Source organism: Pseudophryne corroboree, chromosome 11, assembly GCF_028390025.1.
Source record: "Pseudophryne corroboree isolate aPseCor3 chromosome 11, aPseCor3.hap2, whole genome shotgun sequence".
Lineage (NCBI taxonomy): Eukaryota > Metazoa > Chordata > Amphibia > Anura > Myobatrachidae > Pseudophryne > Pseudophryne corroboree.
Window position 1 is genome coordinate 299,660,281 of NC_086454.1, and position 13,075 is coordinate 299,673,355.

Consider the following 13,075-nt stretch of genomic DNA (forward strand, 5'->3'; position numbering starts at 1 on the left):
TATACCCATATTCTCGTCCTGTACCCCACTCACTACATTGTACCTCATAACTTATCTCACACCTCCGCTCATTATATTATATCCCTATTCTCATCCTGTACCCCACTCACTACATTGTACCTCATACCTCTGCTCATTATATTATACCCATATTCTCATCCTGTACCCCGCTCACTACATTGTACCTCATAACTTATCTCACACCTTCGCTCATTATATTATACCCATAGTCTCATCCTGTACCCCACTCACTACATTGTACCTCAAATCTTATCTCACACCTTCGCTCATTATATTATATCCATATTCTCATCCTGTACCACACTCACTACATTGTACCTCATACCTCTGCTCATTATATTATACCCATATTCTCTTCCTGTACCACACTCACTCAATCCATCATACCTCATACCTCTGCTCATTATATTATACCCATATTCTCATCCTGTTCCCCACTCACTACATTGTACCTCAATTCTTATCTCACACCTTCGCTCATTATATTATACCCATAGTCTAATCCTGTACCCCACTCACTACATTGTACCTCAAATCTTATCTCACACCTCCGCTCATTATATTATACCCACATTCTCATCCTGTACCCCACTCGCTACATTGTACCTCATATCTTATCTCACCCCACTGCTCATTATATTGTACCCATTCTCATCCTGTACCCCACTCACTACATTGTACCTCAATTCTTATCTCACACCTCTGCTCATTATATTATGCCCATATTCTCATCCTGTACCCCACTCACTACATTGAACCTCATACCTCTGCTCATTATATTATACCCATATTCTCATCCTGTACCCCGCTCACTACATTGTACCTCATAACTTATCTCACACCTCCGCTCATTATATTATATCCCTATCCTCATCCTGTACCCCACTCACTACATTGTACCTCATACCTCTGCTCATTATATTATACCTATATTCTCATCCTGTACCCCACTCACTACATTGTACCTCATACCTCTGCTCATTATATTATACCCATATTCTCGTCCTGTACCCCACTCACTACATTGTACCTCATAACTTATCTCACACCTCCGCTCAATATATTATATCCCTATTCTCATCCTGTACCCCACTCACTACATTGTACCTCATACCCCTGCTCATTATATTATACCTATATTCTCATCCTGTACCCCACTTACTACATTGTACCTCATACCTCTGCTCATTATATTATACCCATATTCTCATCCTGTACCCCACTCACTACATTGTACCTCATAACTTATCTCACAACTCCGCTCATTATATTATACCCATATTCTCATCCTGTACCCCACTCACTCCATTGTACCTCAATTCTTATCTCACACCTCCGCTCATTATATTATACCCATATTCTCATCCTGTACCCCACTCACTCCATTGTACCTCAATTCTTATCTCACACCTCCGCTCATTATATTATACCCATATTCTCATCCTGTACCACACTCACTACATTGTACCTCATACCTCTGCTCATTATATTATACCCATATTCTCTTCCTGTACCACACTCACTCAATCCATCATACCTCATACCTCTGCTCATTATATTATACCCATATTCTCATCCTGTTCCCCACTCACTACATTGTACTTCAATTCTTATCTCACACCTTCGCTCATTATATTATACCCATAGTCTCATCCTGTACCCCACTCACTACATTGTACCTCAAATCTTATCTCACACCTTCGCTCATTATATTATATCCATATTCTCATCCTGTACCACACTCACTACATTGTACCTCATACCTCTGCTCATTATATTATACCCATATTCTCTTCCAGTACCACACTCACTCAATCCATCATACCTCATACCTCTGCTCATTATATTATACCCATATTCTCATCCTGTTCCCCACTCACTACATTGTACCTCAATTCTTATCTCACACCTTCGCTCATTATATTATACCCATAGTCTAATCCTGTACCCCACTCACTACATTGTACCTCAAATCTTATCTCACACCTCCGCTCATTATATTATACCCACATTCTCATCCTGTACCCCACTCGCTACATTGTACCTCATATCTTATCTCACCCCACTGCTCATTATATTGTACCCATTCTCATCCTGTACCCCACTCACTACATTGTACCTCAATTCTTATCTCACACCTCTGCTCATTATATTATGCTCATATTCTCATCCTGTACCCCACTCACTACATTGAACCTCATAACTGATCTCATACCTCCGCTCATTATATTATATCCATATTTTCATCCTGTACCCCGCTCAATACATTGTACCTCATATCTTATCTCACCCCTCCGCTCATTATATTATACCCATATTCTCATCCTGTACCCCGCTCACTACATTGTACCCCATATTTTATCTCACACCTCCGCTCATTATATTATACCCATATTCTCATCCTGTACCCCGCTCACTACATTGTACCTCAATTCTTATCACACACCTCCGCTCAATATATTATACCAATATTCTCATCCTGTACCCCACTCACTCCATTGTACCTCAATTCTTATCTCACACCTCCGCTCATTATCATACCTATATTCTCATCCTGGACCCAGCTCACTACATTGTACCTCATATCTTATTTCACACCTCCGCTCATTATATTACACCCACATTCTCATCCTGTGCCCCACTCACTCCATTGTACCTCATATCTTATCTCATACCTCCGCTCATTAAATTACACCCATATTCTCATCCTGTAGCTCACTCACTACATGGTACCTCAATTCTTATCTCACACCTCTGCTCAAAATATTATACCAATATTCTCATCCTGTACCCCACTCACTCCATTGTACCTCAATTCTTATCACACACCTCCGCTCAAAATATTATACCAATATTCTCATCCTGTACCCTACTCACTCCATTGTACCTCAATTCTTATCTCACACCTCCGCTCATTATCATACCTATATTCTCATCCTGGACCCCGCTCACTCCATTGTACCTCATATCTTATTTCACACCTCCGCTCATTATATTACACCCATTTTCTCATCCTGTACCCCGCTCACTACATTGTACCTCAATTCTTATCTCACACCTCTGCTCATTATATTATACCCATATTCTCATCCTGTACCCCACTCACTACATTGTACTTCAATTCTTATCTCACACCTGCGCTCATTATATTATACCCATATTCTCATCCTATACCCCACTCTCTCCATTGTACCTCAATTCTTATCTCATACCTCCGCTCACTGTATTATACTCATATTCTCATCCTGTACCCCACTCACTACATTGTACTTCAATTCTTATCTCACACCTCTGCTCATTATATTATACCCATATTCTCATCCTGTACCTCGCTCACTACATTGTACCTCATATCGTATCTTACACCTCTGCTCATTATATTATACCCATATTCTCATCCTGTACCTCGCTCACTACATTGTACCTCATATCGTATCTCACACCTCCGCTCATTATATTATACCCATATTCTTATCCTGTACCCCACTCACTACATTGTACCTCATATCTCACACCTTTGCTCATTATATTATACCCACATTATCATCCTGTACCCCACTCACTACATTGTACCTCATATCGTATCTCACACCTCCTACGCTCATTATATTATACCCATATTCTCATCCTGTACCTCACTCACTACATTGTACCTCATATCTTATCTCACACCTCTGCTTATTATATTATACACAAATTTTCATCCTGTACCCCACTCACTACATTGTACCTCATATCTTATCTCACACCTCCGCTCATTATATTATACCCACATTATCATCCTGTACCCCACTCAATACATTGTACCTCATATCTTATCTCACACCTCCGCTCATTATATTATACCCATATTCTCATCCTGTACCCCGCTCACTACATTGTACCTCAATTCTTATCTCACACCTCCGCTCATTATATTATACCCATATTCTCATCCTGTACCCCACTCTCTCCATTGTACCTCAATTCTTATCTCATACCTCTGCTCATTGTATTATACTCATATTCTCATCCTGTACCCCACTCACTACATTGTACTTCAATTCTTATCTCACACCTCTGCTCATTATATTACACCCATATTCTCATCCTGTACCTCGCTCACTACATTGTACCTCATATCGTATCTTACACCTCCGCTCATTATATTATACCCACATTCTCATCCTGTAGGATATGGGGACTTCTACCAACTATAGGAACAGGAAATGGAACAGGAAAATTGCATCTCCAAAAAGGACTGCACTTCTCTTGGGAGATTCCATTATTAGAGGAATACATCTGGGAAATGCAAATGAAGTAGAGAAACAAGTAAGGTGCTTACCTGGAGCCACAGCTCCAAGGGATAAAGAGCGCATGCTAAGAATTGTAAAGGCAGCAAGAAAAGATGGGGAGGTGGATGTCATTGTCCACCTAGGGACAAATGACCTGGCAAATGCTGAACTCATGGCTGTAAAAGATGAATTTAGGAAGTTACGGACTGCTCTGAAGCAGGTGGCAACCACTGTATCTTTTTCAGAAGTATTGCCAGTACACAGAGGGGAAGACAGAACTCATTGCATCAGAAACTTCAATGTTTGGCTAAGGACATGGTGCAATGAGGAGAGATTTGGATTTATAGGCCACAGTCACACCATCTGGCAAGATAGGAGCTTATACAAAAGTGACGGCCTGCACCCATCTTCAAGGGGAACAAGAATACTAACTGAACAGTTTGGATGCTTCATCAAGAACTATTTAAACTAACAAAGGGGGGCAGTGAACCAAACAGGAATAAAGAAATCTGCTCCCCCAACACAGAGGTATTGTTTCTGCAGGCAAAGGGAATAGGAAGCATATTCACAGCAACAGAAGATAATTCAGATCAAAACCAAATAAAAATAGGCAGAGAGAAGAACATAGCTAGGAACAGAAAAAGCACAAACAAAACTCTAAAAGCTATGTGTGCAAATGCTAGGAGCTTAGGAAATAAAATCCCAGAACTAACTGCAATAATGACAAGGGATGATCTAGACATTGTGGCAATTACAGAGTCATGGTACAATGAAAATCATGACTGGGACATAGCTATACCGGGATATACTTTATTTAGGAAGGACAGAATTGGAAAAATCGGAGGAGGGGTAGCAATGTATGTAAAAAATGCCATAAATACTACATTAATACAAAGTATTGAAGAAAAAACTGAGGCCCTTTGGGTGACCATAGAAACAGGGGAAAAGTTGATTATTCGTATTGGCGTGATATACAGGCCACCAGGTCAGGAAGAGGAACTTGACAAGAACCTATTGCAGGACATAACTAAAATGGCATTAAAAGGAGAGGTAATAATCATGGGAGACTTTAATCTTCCTGATGTAAACTGGGAGGTGTCTGTTGCTAGTTCCACTAGAAGTAGGAACATTTTAAATTCCCTTCAGGGAGCATCCCTCCACCAACTGGTGAGGGAGCCCACTCGGAAAGACGCAATATTAGACTTAATACTTACAAATGGAGACAGATTATCGGACGTAAAAGTGGGTGAAAACCTGGGATCCAGTGATCATCAAGCAGTATGGTTCAGCATTAAGACAGAGACTGACTCGTCCCATACAAAAACAAAGGTGTTGGATTTTAGGAAGGCTGATTATGTAGGGATGGGAAAATGTGTAAGCGATTCTTTGGCAGAGTGGAGGAACTTGGAAACAGTGCAGGAGAGGTGGGAAACATTAAAATGTGCAATATTGAAGGCAACAGACCTTTGTATCAAAACTAATAAAATAAGATAATAACCGCGCTTATGTTTATAATAGCAGCTCCGTACGATAAACAATAATAAAAACACTAAAAAGGAGCGCTTGATTAAATTTGCATACTGTGTTGAACGCACACACCTGTAAAATAAATTTTTTGGTTAAAAAATGTTTAAGCTATTTTGTGGTACCTCTTGCGGCTTGCTGTTGATGGACCTTACAACCAGAAGGACTAAATGTGGAAATAGATGTAAATGCTTTCCTATTAGACAACTATTAGACAACTAATTTCATTTATTAAATCATCAACACAATTCATTAATTTCATTGAACGCCATACCAAATACAGTATTTGCTGGCGTATAAGACTACTTTTTTGCCCTGAAAAACATGCTTCCAAGTGGGGGGGTCGTCTTATACGCCGGGTGCACTTCAGTTGGGATAGACATAGCTGCAGTAGTGGCCTTCCGATACTCGCCCGGTGCCCATAGTGGCCTCCCGATGCCCGCCCACCTCATTCTACTCACCATCCAGTATCGCGCGATATCCAGTGCGGCCGCGGCGGGTCACTAGTGCCAATTACAGGGAGATGCAGGGACTGGCTGGAGGCGCTGCAGTCGCGTTGTGGCCGTACAATGGTGACAATGACAGGTACTGTAATGGCACTAATACTAATGGCACTCATGTGAAACACTAAATGCACACAGGGGTATACTTTTATACATTTTACAACTTTCTCCTCGCCCCCTCCCCCCTTCGTATGCATACCTTGATAAATACTCCCTATCCAAATCTCTTATCAGGTCATAATATACAGTATGTCACAAATCTGATGTTCTTTTACGTTTTATTTGGTGTGTGGAAGGGGGTAGTCTTATACGGCGAGTATATAACAAACTATATATTTTGAATGGAAATGTTGGGGGTCGTCTTATACGCCCAGTCGTCTTATACGCCGGCAAATACGGTAATTAATTTAAAAAATTGTTTTTACCCTATAGATAATATAAGGGCACATGGTTACCGCTTTTTATTTATAACTTCCTTTTGGAACATTTCCTGTTTTTAAGTAAATTCAAAAAAGTTTTTTAAGTATAAATAGGAAGTTCATATACAAAAATAACATCCTAGTTAAAGGGTTTTGATAACCCGAAACGCGTTGGAGACTTTGTATGGTGCAGAGACGGAGAACATCTTTTCAGTGTATGCTAACACTGACATGCTGATACGCGTCCAAGCAAGCACGCCGCACGAGTGACACGGAGCCGGACCAGCCGTAACAACGGGAGAAACGGAACATACAACACCCGTGGTGCACGCTGATGCACACTGATGCCATCAACAGCAAGCCGCAAGAGGTACCATTAGGGACAGCAGGGATAGTTTTACCCGTGAAAAAAGACTGTCCGGTATAATCACAATTGGTTTACAGATATTATCAATTGTCTCCGTTCCACCACTTTTTCACAAAAGAGCTTAAACATTTTTTAACCAAAAAATTTCTTTTACAGGTATGTGCGTTCAACACAGTATGCAAATTTAATCAAGCGCTCCTTTTTAGTGTTTTTGTATCAAAACTGTTAGGAAAAACACAAGGAAAAGGAAGCCAGTGTGGTTTGCAAAAGAAGTAGCAAATATTGTGAGAGCAAAAAAGATGGCTTTTAGGAAATATAAGCAGACACAAAATAATGAAGACAAAAAGATATATCTTGTTAGACAGAAGGAGACAAAGAAGGTAATCAGATGTGCAAAGGCACAAGCTGAGGAGAAAATGGCCCAGTCAGTGGGTAAAGGAGGCAAAACTTTTTTTAGGTATATAAGCGAAAGGAGAAAAACAAAAGGCGGAATTATAAAACTAAAGACGGACACTGGGAGTCTTGTTGAAGAAGACAATTTAATAGCAGATCATCTTAATGATTATTTTTGCTCAGTATTTACTACTGAAAGAGAGGGGAAGGGGCCACAGTTAAGTTGCAGGGATATTCAGGAAAATGAAACAAGTACATTTACAAAGGAGAAGGTCCTAACAGAACTCTCAAAGCTGAAAGTGGACAAATCTATGGGGCCAGATGGGATACATCCAAGGATACTAAAAGAACTTAAAGAGGTGCTGGTAGCACCATTGACAGAATTATTCAACCAGTCATTAGCTACAGGAGTAATTCCAGGGGACTGGAAAAGAGCAAACGTAGTCCCACTGCACAAAAGTGGAAGCAAGGAAGAGGCAAACAACTACAGACCAGTGAGTCTTACATCAGTAGTAGGGAAATTGATGGAAACACTCTTAAAAGAAAGAGTTGTAGATTATCTCAAATCCGGCAATTTACTGGATCCCAAACAGCATGGATTCACTGGGGAGAGATCATGTCAAACAAATCTTATTGACTTTTTTGATTGTGTGACTATAGTGATGGATAAAGGTGGAGCCATGGATATAGCTTATCTAGACTTTAGTAAGGCTTTTGACACAGTTCCACATCGCAGACTGCTAAATAAACTTGAAAGTTTGGGATTGGATATTAGGATTATTGAATGAATAAGATCTTGGTTGAAGGATAGAAAACAGAGAGTTGTGGTAAATGGAGTGCATTCACAGGAGGGAAATGTTACCAGTGGAGTACCCCAGGGATCTGTACTTGGACCAGTGCTTTTTAATATTTTTATTGGTGACATTGCAAATGGCATTTAAAGGGAAAGTATGCCTTTTTGCAGATGACACAAAGGTATGCAACAGGGTAGACACACCAGGTGGGGTAAAACAAATGATTGAGGATCTAGGTAGATTAGAGGAATGGTCAAGAGTCTGGCAATTACAGTTTAATGCCAAAAAATGCAAAATCATGCACTTGGGTCACAAAAATCCTAAAGCTAAATACAGTATTAATGGCACTATACTGGAAACTACTGAGGAGGAAAGGGATCTAGGAGTCACTATTTCAGATGACTTAAAGGCAGGTAAGCAATGTAACAAGGCAATGAGGAAGGCTAGTCAGATGCTTGGCTGCATTGGGAGAGGAATCAGCAGCAGAGAGAAAGAAGTAATAATGCCACTGTATAGGTCATTGGTACGGCCTCATCTAGAATACTGTATTCAGTTCTGGAGGCCATATCTTCAAAAGGATATTAATACATTAGAAACTGTACAAAGGAGGGCAACTAAAATGGTGCATGGCCTACATCACAAAACATACCCAGAAAGACTAAGAAATCTCAATATGTATCGTTTGGAGCAGAGAAGGGAAAGGGGGGACATGATAGAAACTTTCAAATATATCAAGGGTTTTAACAAAGTCCAGGAGGGAAACATTCTCCAAATGAAGAGAAGCAATAGGACACGAGGACATGCACTGAGACTGGAAGGGGGGAGGTTCAGGGGAAATTTGCGGAAAAATTATTTCACAGAAAGGGTAGTGGACAAGTGGAATAGCCTCCCATCAGAGGTGGTAGAGGCTAAGACAGTAGAGCAATTTAAACATGCATGGGATAGACATAAGGATATCCTTACAAAGAAATAAGGATTAAATAAGGTTAGAGATAAAAATAATATTAAAAAAAAAAAAAAGGGGCCAAGTGGTTCTTATCTGCCGACAAATTCTATGTTTCTATGTTTACCACACTCACTACATTGTACCTCATATCTTATCTCATACCTCCATTCATTATATTATACCAATATTGTCATCCTGTACCCTGCTCACTACATTGTACCTCAATTCTTATCTCACACCTCCACTCATTATATTATACCCATATTCTCATCCTGGATCCCACTCACTACATTGTACCTCAATTCTTATCTCACACCTGCGCTCATTATATTATATCCCTATTCTCATCCTGTACCCCACTCACTACATTGTACCTCATACCTCTGCTCATTATATTATATTCATATTCTCATCCTGTACCCCACTCACTACATTGTACCTCATATCTTATCTCACACCTCCACTCATTATATTATACCCATATTCTCATCCTGTTCATTATATTATACCCATATTCTCATCACTACATTGTACCTCATATCTAATCTCACACCTCCGTTCATTATATTATACCCATATTCTCATCACTCCAGTGTACCTCATATCTTATCTCACACCTCCGTTCATTATATTATACCCATAGTCTCATCCTGTACCCCACTCACTACATTGTACCTCAATTCTATGTGTACCATGCTGTACCCCAACATCTCAGCCTCCTCTCTTAGTTTATACTGTGTCTACACTGACAATTCTGTAACCCCTCAGTTTAATTCTGTATCAACAACACTAATATTTAATGTTCACTACGTACCTTGCATGTTACCCAGCAGCTGCAGTCACCCCCTTATTCTCATTCACAATCTCCCTTTCTACCACCTACCCTGCGCCTCTGCTCGCTCTCCTGCGACCACACATGAAAAGCACTTCCAGCAATTATACCATATCCTCACTTATTGCAGCTTTTCCTACTTTACGCTTCTGATCGGAGGGAATAAGTCCACTCATAACCTCATTACCAATCAACATATGCCATACCGCCCTCAGTTCTTTACTCCCCCACACCCCTAACCCTGTGGATTCACTTTACACCCCACTGTCAACTTCAGCTCCTCTCCTCCCTCATGCAATATCATATCTCCAGCATTTCCATACCTCGCCCCATCTCTTGCATTGTTTCCAGTCCACCCCTGACCTCCACGCACCCTCTCTACCCCATATTTTTTAACCCCACGCACCAACCCTGGAAAGTCCCCACCCAAAGCATCCTTCTTCCACACCTCATATGTTCCTTTGGTAGGTAGTTCTATCCAAAATCATGCAAAGCTAAACTATCCCAGAGACTCCTCTACCTTTGGTGGGTTTGCCCCACAGTCCTAAAGCCTCAGTCTCCGGTTTCTGTCTTAAGCAAAAAAGAGACTTGTGAGGTCTTCCACACCTCAAACGCAACAACATCTTCCAGCCACCCACAGCCAGCCAGCCCCTACAGAAACATATGCACAATGACAGATATCCCCCAGTCTGTACTGGGAGTCCTGGTTCTCACCTGCTGCTCCCAGTGGTACTCTGCCTGCTCTGCTGAATGGCTGTGATGGGCAGATAGAGCTGATCTGCGCAGAGTAGCCTGTTCGCTATCTGGTTCCGTTTCCCAGGGAATCTCACAGAGCCTGCAGTTCATCCTGTAAACCCAGAGAGGGAGCCTTCCTCTACACTAACTCCTTCACTGCCAGACTGCAGGCTGTGTGCTGCCTCCCAGCCTATCTGACCCAGAATGCCTCATCACAATCATCCCTAATTCTGAGAGACTTCTGTATTGCACCCATTCATGTTTCTGCAGCGCTACATGAGCATGGAGCCCCCTAGAAACCACCACCAAGTCCCACAGTGCTGTACAATTAATGAACACTGACATACTCATACACAGTATTCCTCAGGAAGTTACTGTAGCTGTGATAGAGCAAATGCAGCATTAAGTAGGGGTATTCAGCTATGCAAACTCCCACAAAGAACTAAAGGTTGGCATGTGATTGGAATGAATTAGATAGACAGATAGATAGATAGATAGATAGATAGATAGATAGATAGATAGATAGATAGTGGACAGAGATAAAGTAACAGCCAATCAGCTCCTAACGTCATGTCACAGGCTGTGTTTGAAAAATGACAGGAGCTGGTTGGTTAGGACTTTATCTCCATCCAAGGCTTAGTAAATAGACCCCTTTTGTCTTTTATAGTTGCTGAGACGAGGACCTACAGTACCTATTACTGATAACTGAACAGACAGAATATAATAGACATGAACTGTGTATAACATCCTCTGTGTTCTCCCTGTCACATGTCAGCATGCAGTAATCAGTCTTTCAGGCTGCTGGCATAGGCTCCACGCTATGTGTATGATAAAAGCCCCAGTAAGCAGCGAGGAGAGTGCCACTGACATCAGCGTGACGCCATACCTCATTGGGAGCGAGGCTGTGTGCCATTCAGTGACATGTCGTTTTGGGAAGCAGGCATTTTAATTAGGCTTTACATAACAGGTACCCTTTAATAAGGTTTATTTAATAGTTTGGAGCAGACAGTACTTGTGGTGTAACCGTTAGCAACCAGACATTGCTTTCATTATTCTAACTTGCACCAAAATTATCTGAATTACTAGGAGATATGTAATAACATTGCCTATTAATGTTTACATACAACAATTCAATGTAGGCAGGACAATACCTGACTGACTTTTATATGTAGCACTAGTTGTGTATCATGCCATGTGTGTGTGACCAGTACTGTCACCTAGGGCAGTGGTTCCCAAACTTTATTGAATCACGGCGCCCTAGAGTATCAAAAAAAAAATTCACTGCACCCCTAGGCCAAAAGTTTTTCTATTGAGAGATTTACAATAAATATCACATGAAGTAAATTGTTTTTATATGTCATCCTTAGGTTCAATTGTGTGGTGTGGGACAGGAATTTCTTCTGTATGACCACATATTTTATGATTGGCAGCCACCAGCACTGGTTTTGCTTACTACATTGATAATAAATAATTTAAATTGGTACTGGGTCACCAATCCGAGGCACCCCTGCAAGTGTCCTGAGGCACCTCAGGGTGCCTAGGCACACAGTTTGGGAACCACTGGTCTAGGGACCCATCGTCCTGTTCCCAGCGCTTGTTCTGTGATGTCATGACGTCACATTCACCAGTGGCGGTGGGCAGGGCTTGCCAGGCCAGACTGGCTCTGTGCCTTGCTACGGCTGTGGGCACACATATCTGTTTCTGGTGCTCGTCATTGACAACTCAGAGAAGCGGAGGGATGAAGTTGAGCAAAGTCAGTTGTTTCTAACACTGATGCTAAGTGGACACAGTCGTGGCTCCGTCCAATCAGAGTTTATGTTAGAAGTGACCTAGCTCAGGTTCTGTTTGTCTAAGATGGAATAGGGAAACAGTGGGGCAGATGTACTAAGTCTTAGAGAGAGAGATAGTGGAGAGAGATAAACTACCAACTAATAAGCTCATGCCAGTTTTCAAACACAGCCTGTACAATAACCGTTTGGCTGGTACAATAACTGATTGGCTGGTATTTTATCTCTCTCCACTGTATAACTCTACAAGGTTTAGTGCATATCCCCCAGTGTCTGTTATACTGGGGGTGATCTCGTCCTCACAGCTAAGGGATCCCTGGCATAGGATCCCCACAGATCTGCTGGTTGGAGGAAGGGGTTAGAGCCTGCTTCGGCAAACACTGGGTTATTATAGCCGTGTCTTATAGCAACAGTATACAGCATGACACACTCTCGCCTCTGTCAATACAATTCTTATGTCCATTATAATTCCTCAGACAA

The 13,075-nt window shown here is 41.3% G+C and overlaps 1 protein-coding gene across 2 annotated transcripts in view; it reads right to left on the minus strand.

Moving 5' to 3' along the window:
• The window catches only part of LOC134969515 (copine-7-like), a 600,833-nt gene that overhangs the window by 294,392 nt on the left and 293,366 nt on the right, over positions 1–13,075 (minus strand). The window contains exon 1 of one of the 2 annotated variants that reach the window (XM_063945514.1): positions 10,788–10,994. The exons of the other annotated variant lie outside the window; for it this stretch is intronic. The gene's annotated coding sequence lies outside the window, so the exon portion shown is untranslated. Of the gene's footprint in view, positions 1–10,787; positions 10,995–13,075 lie in introns of those variants that run through there. 2 annotated transcript variants of the gene reach the window in all.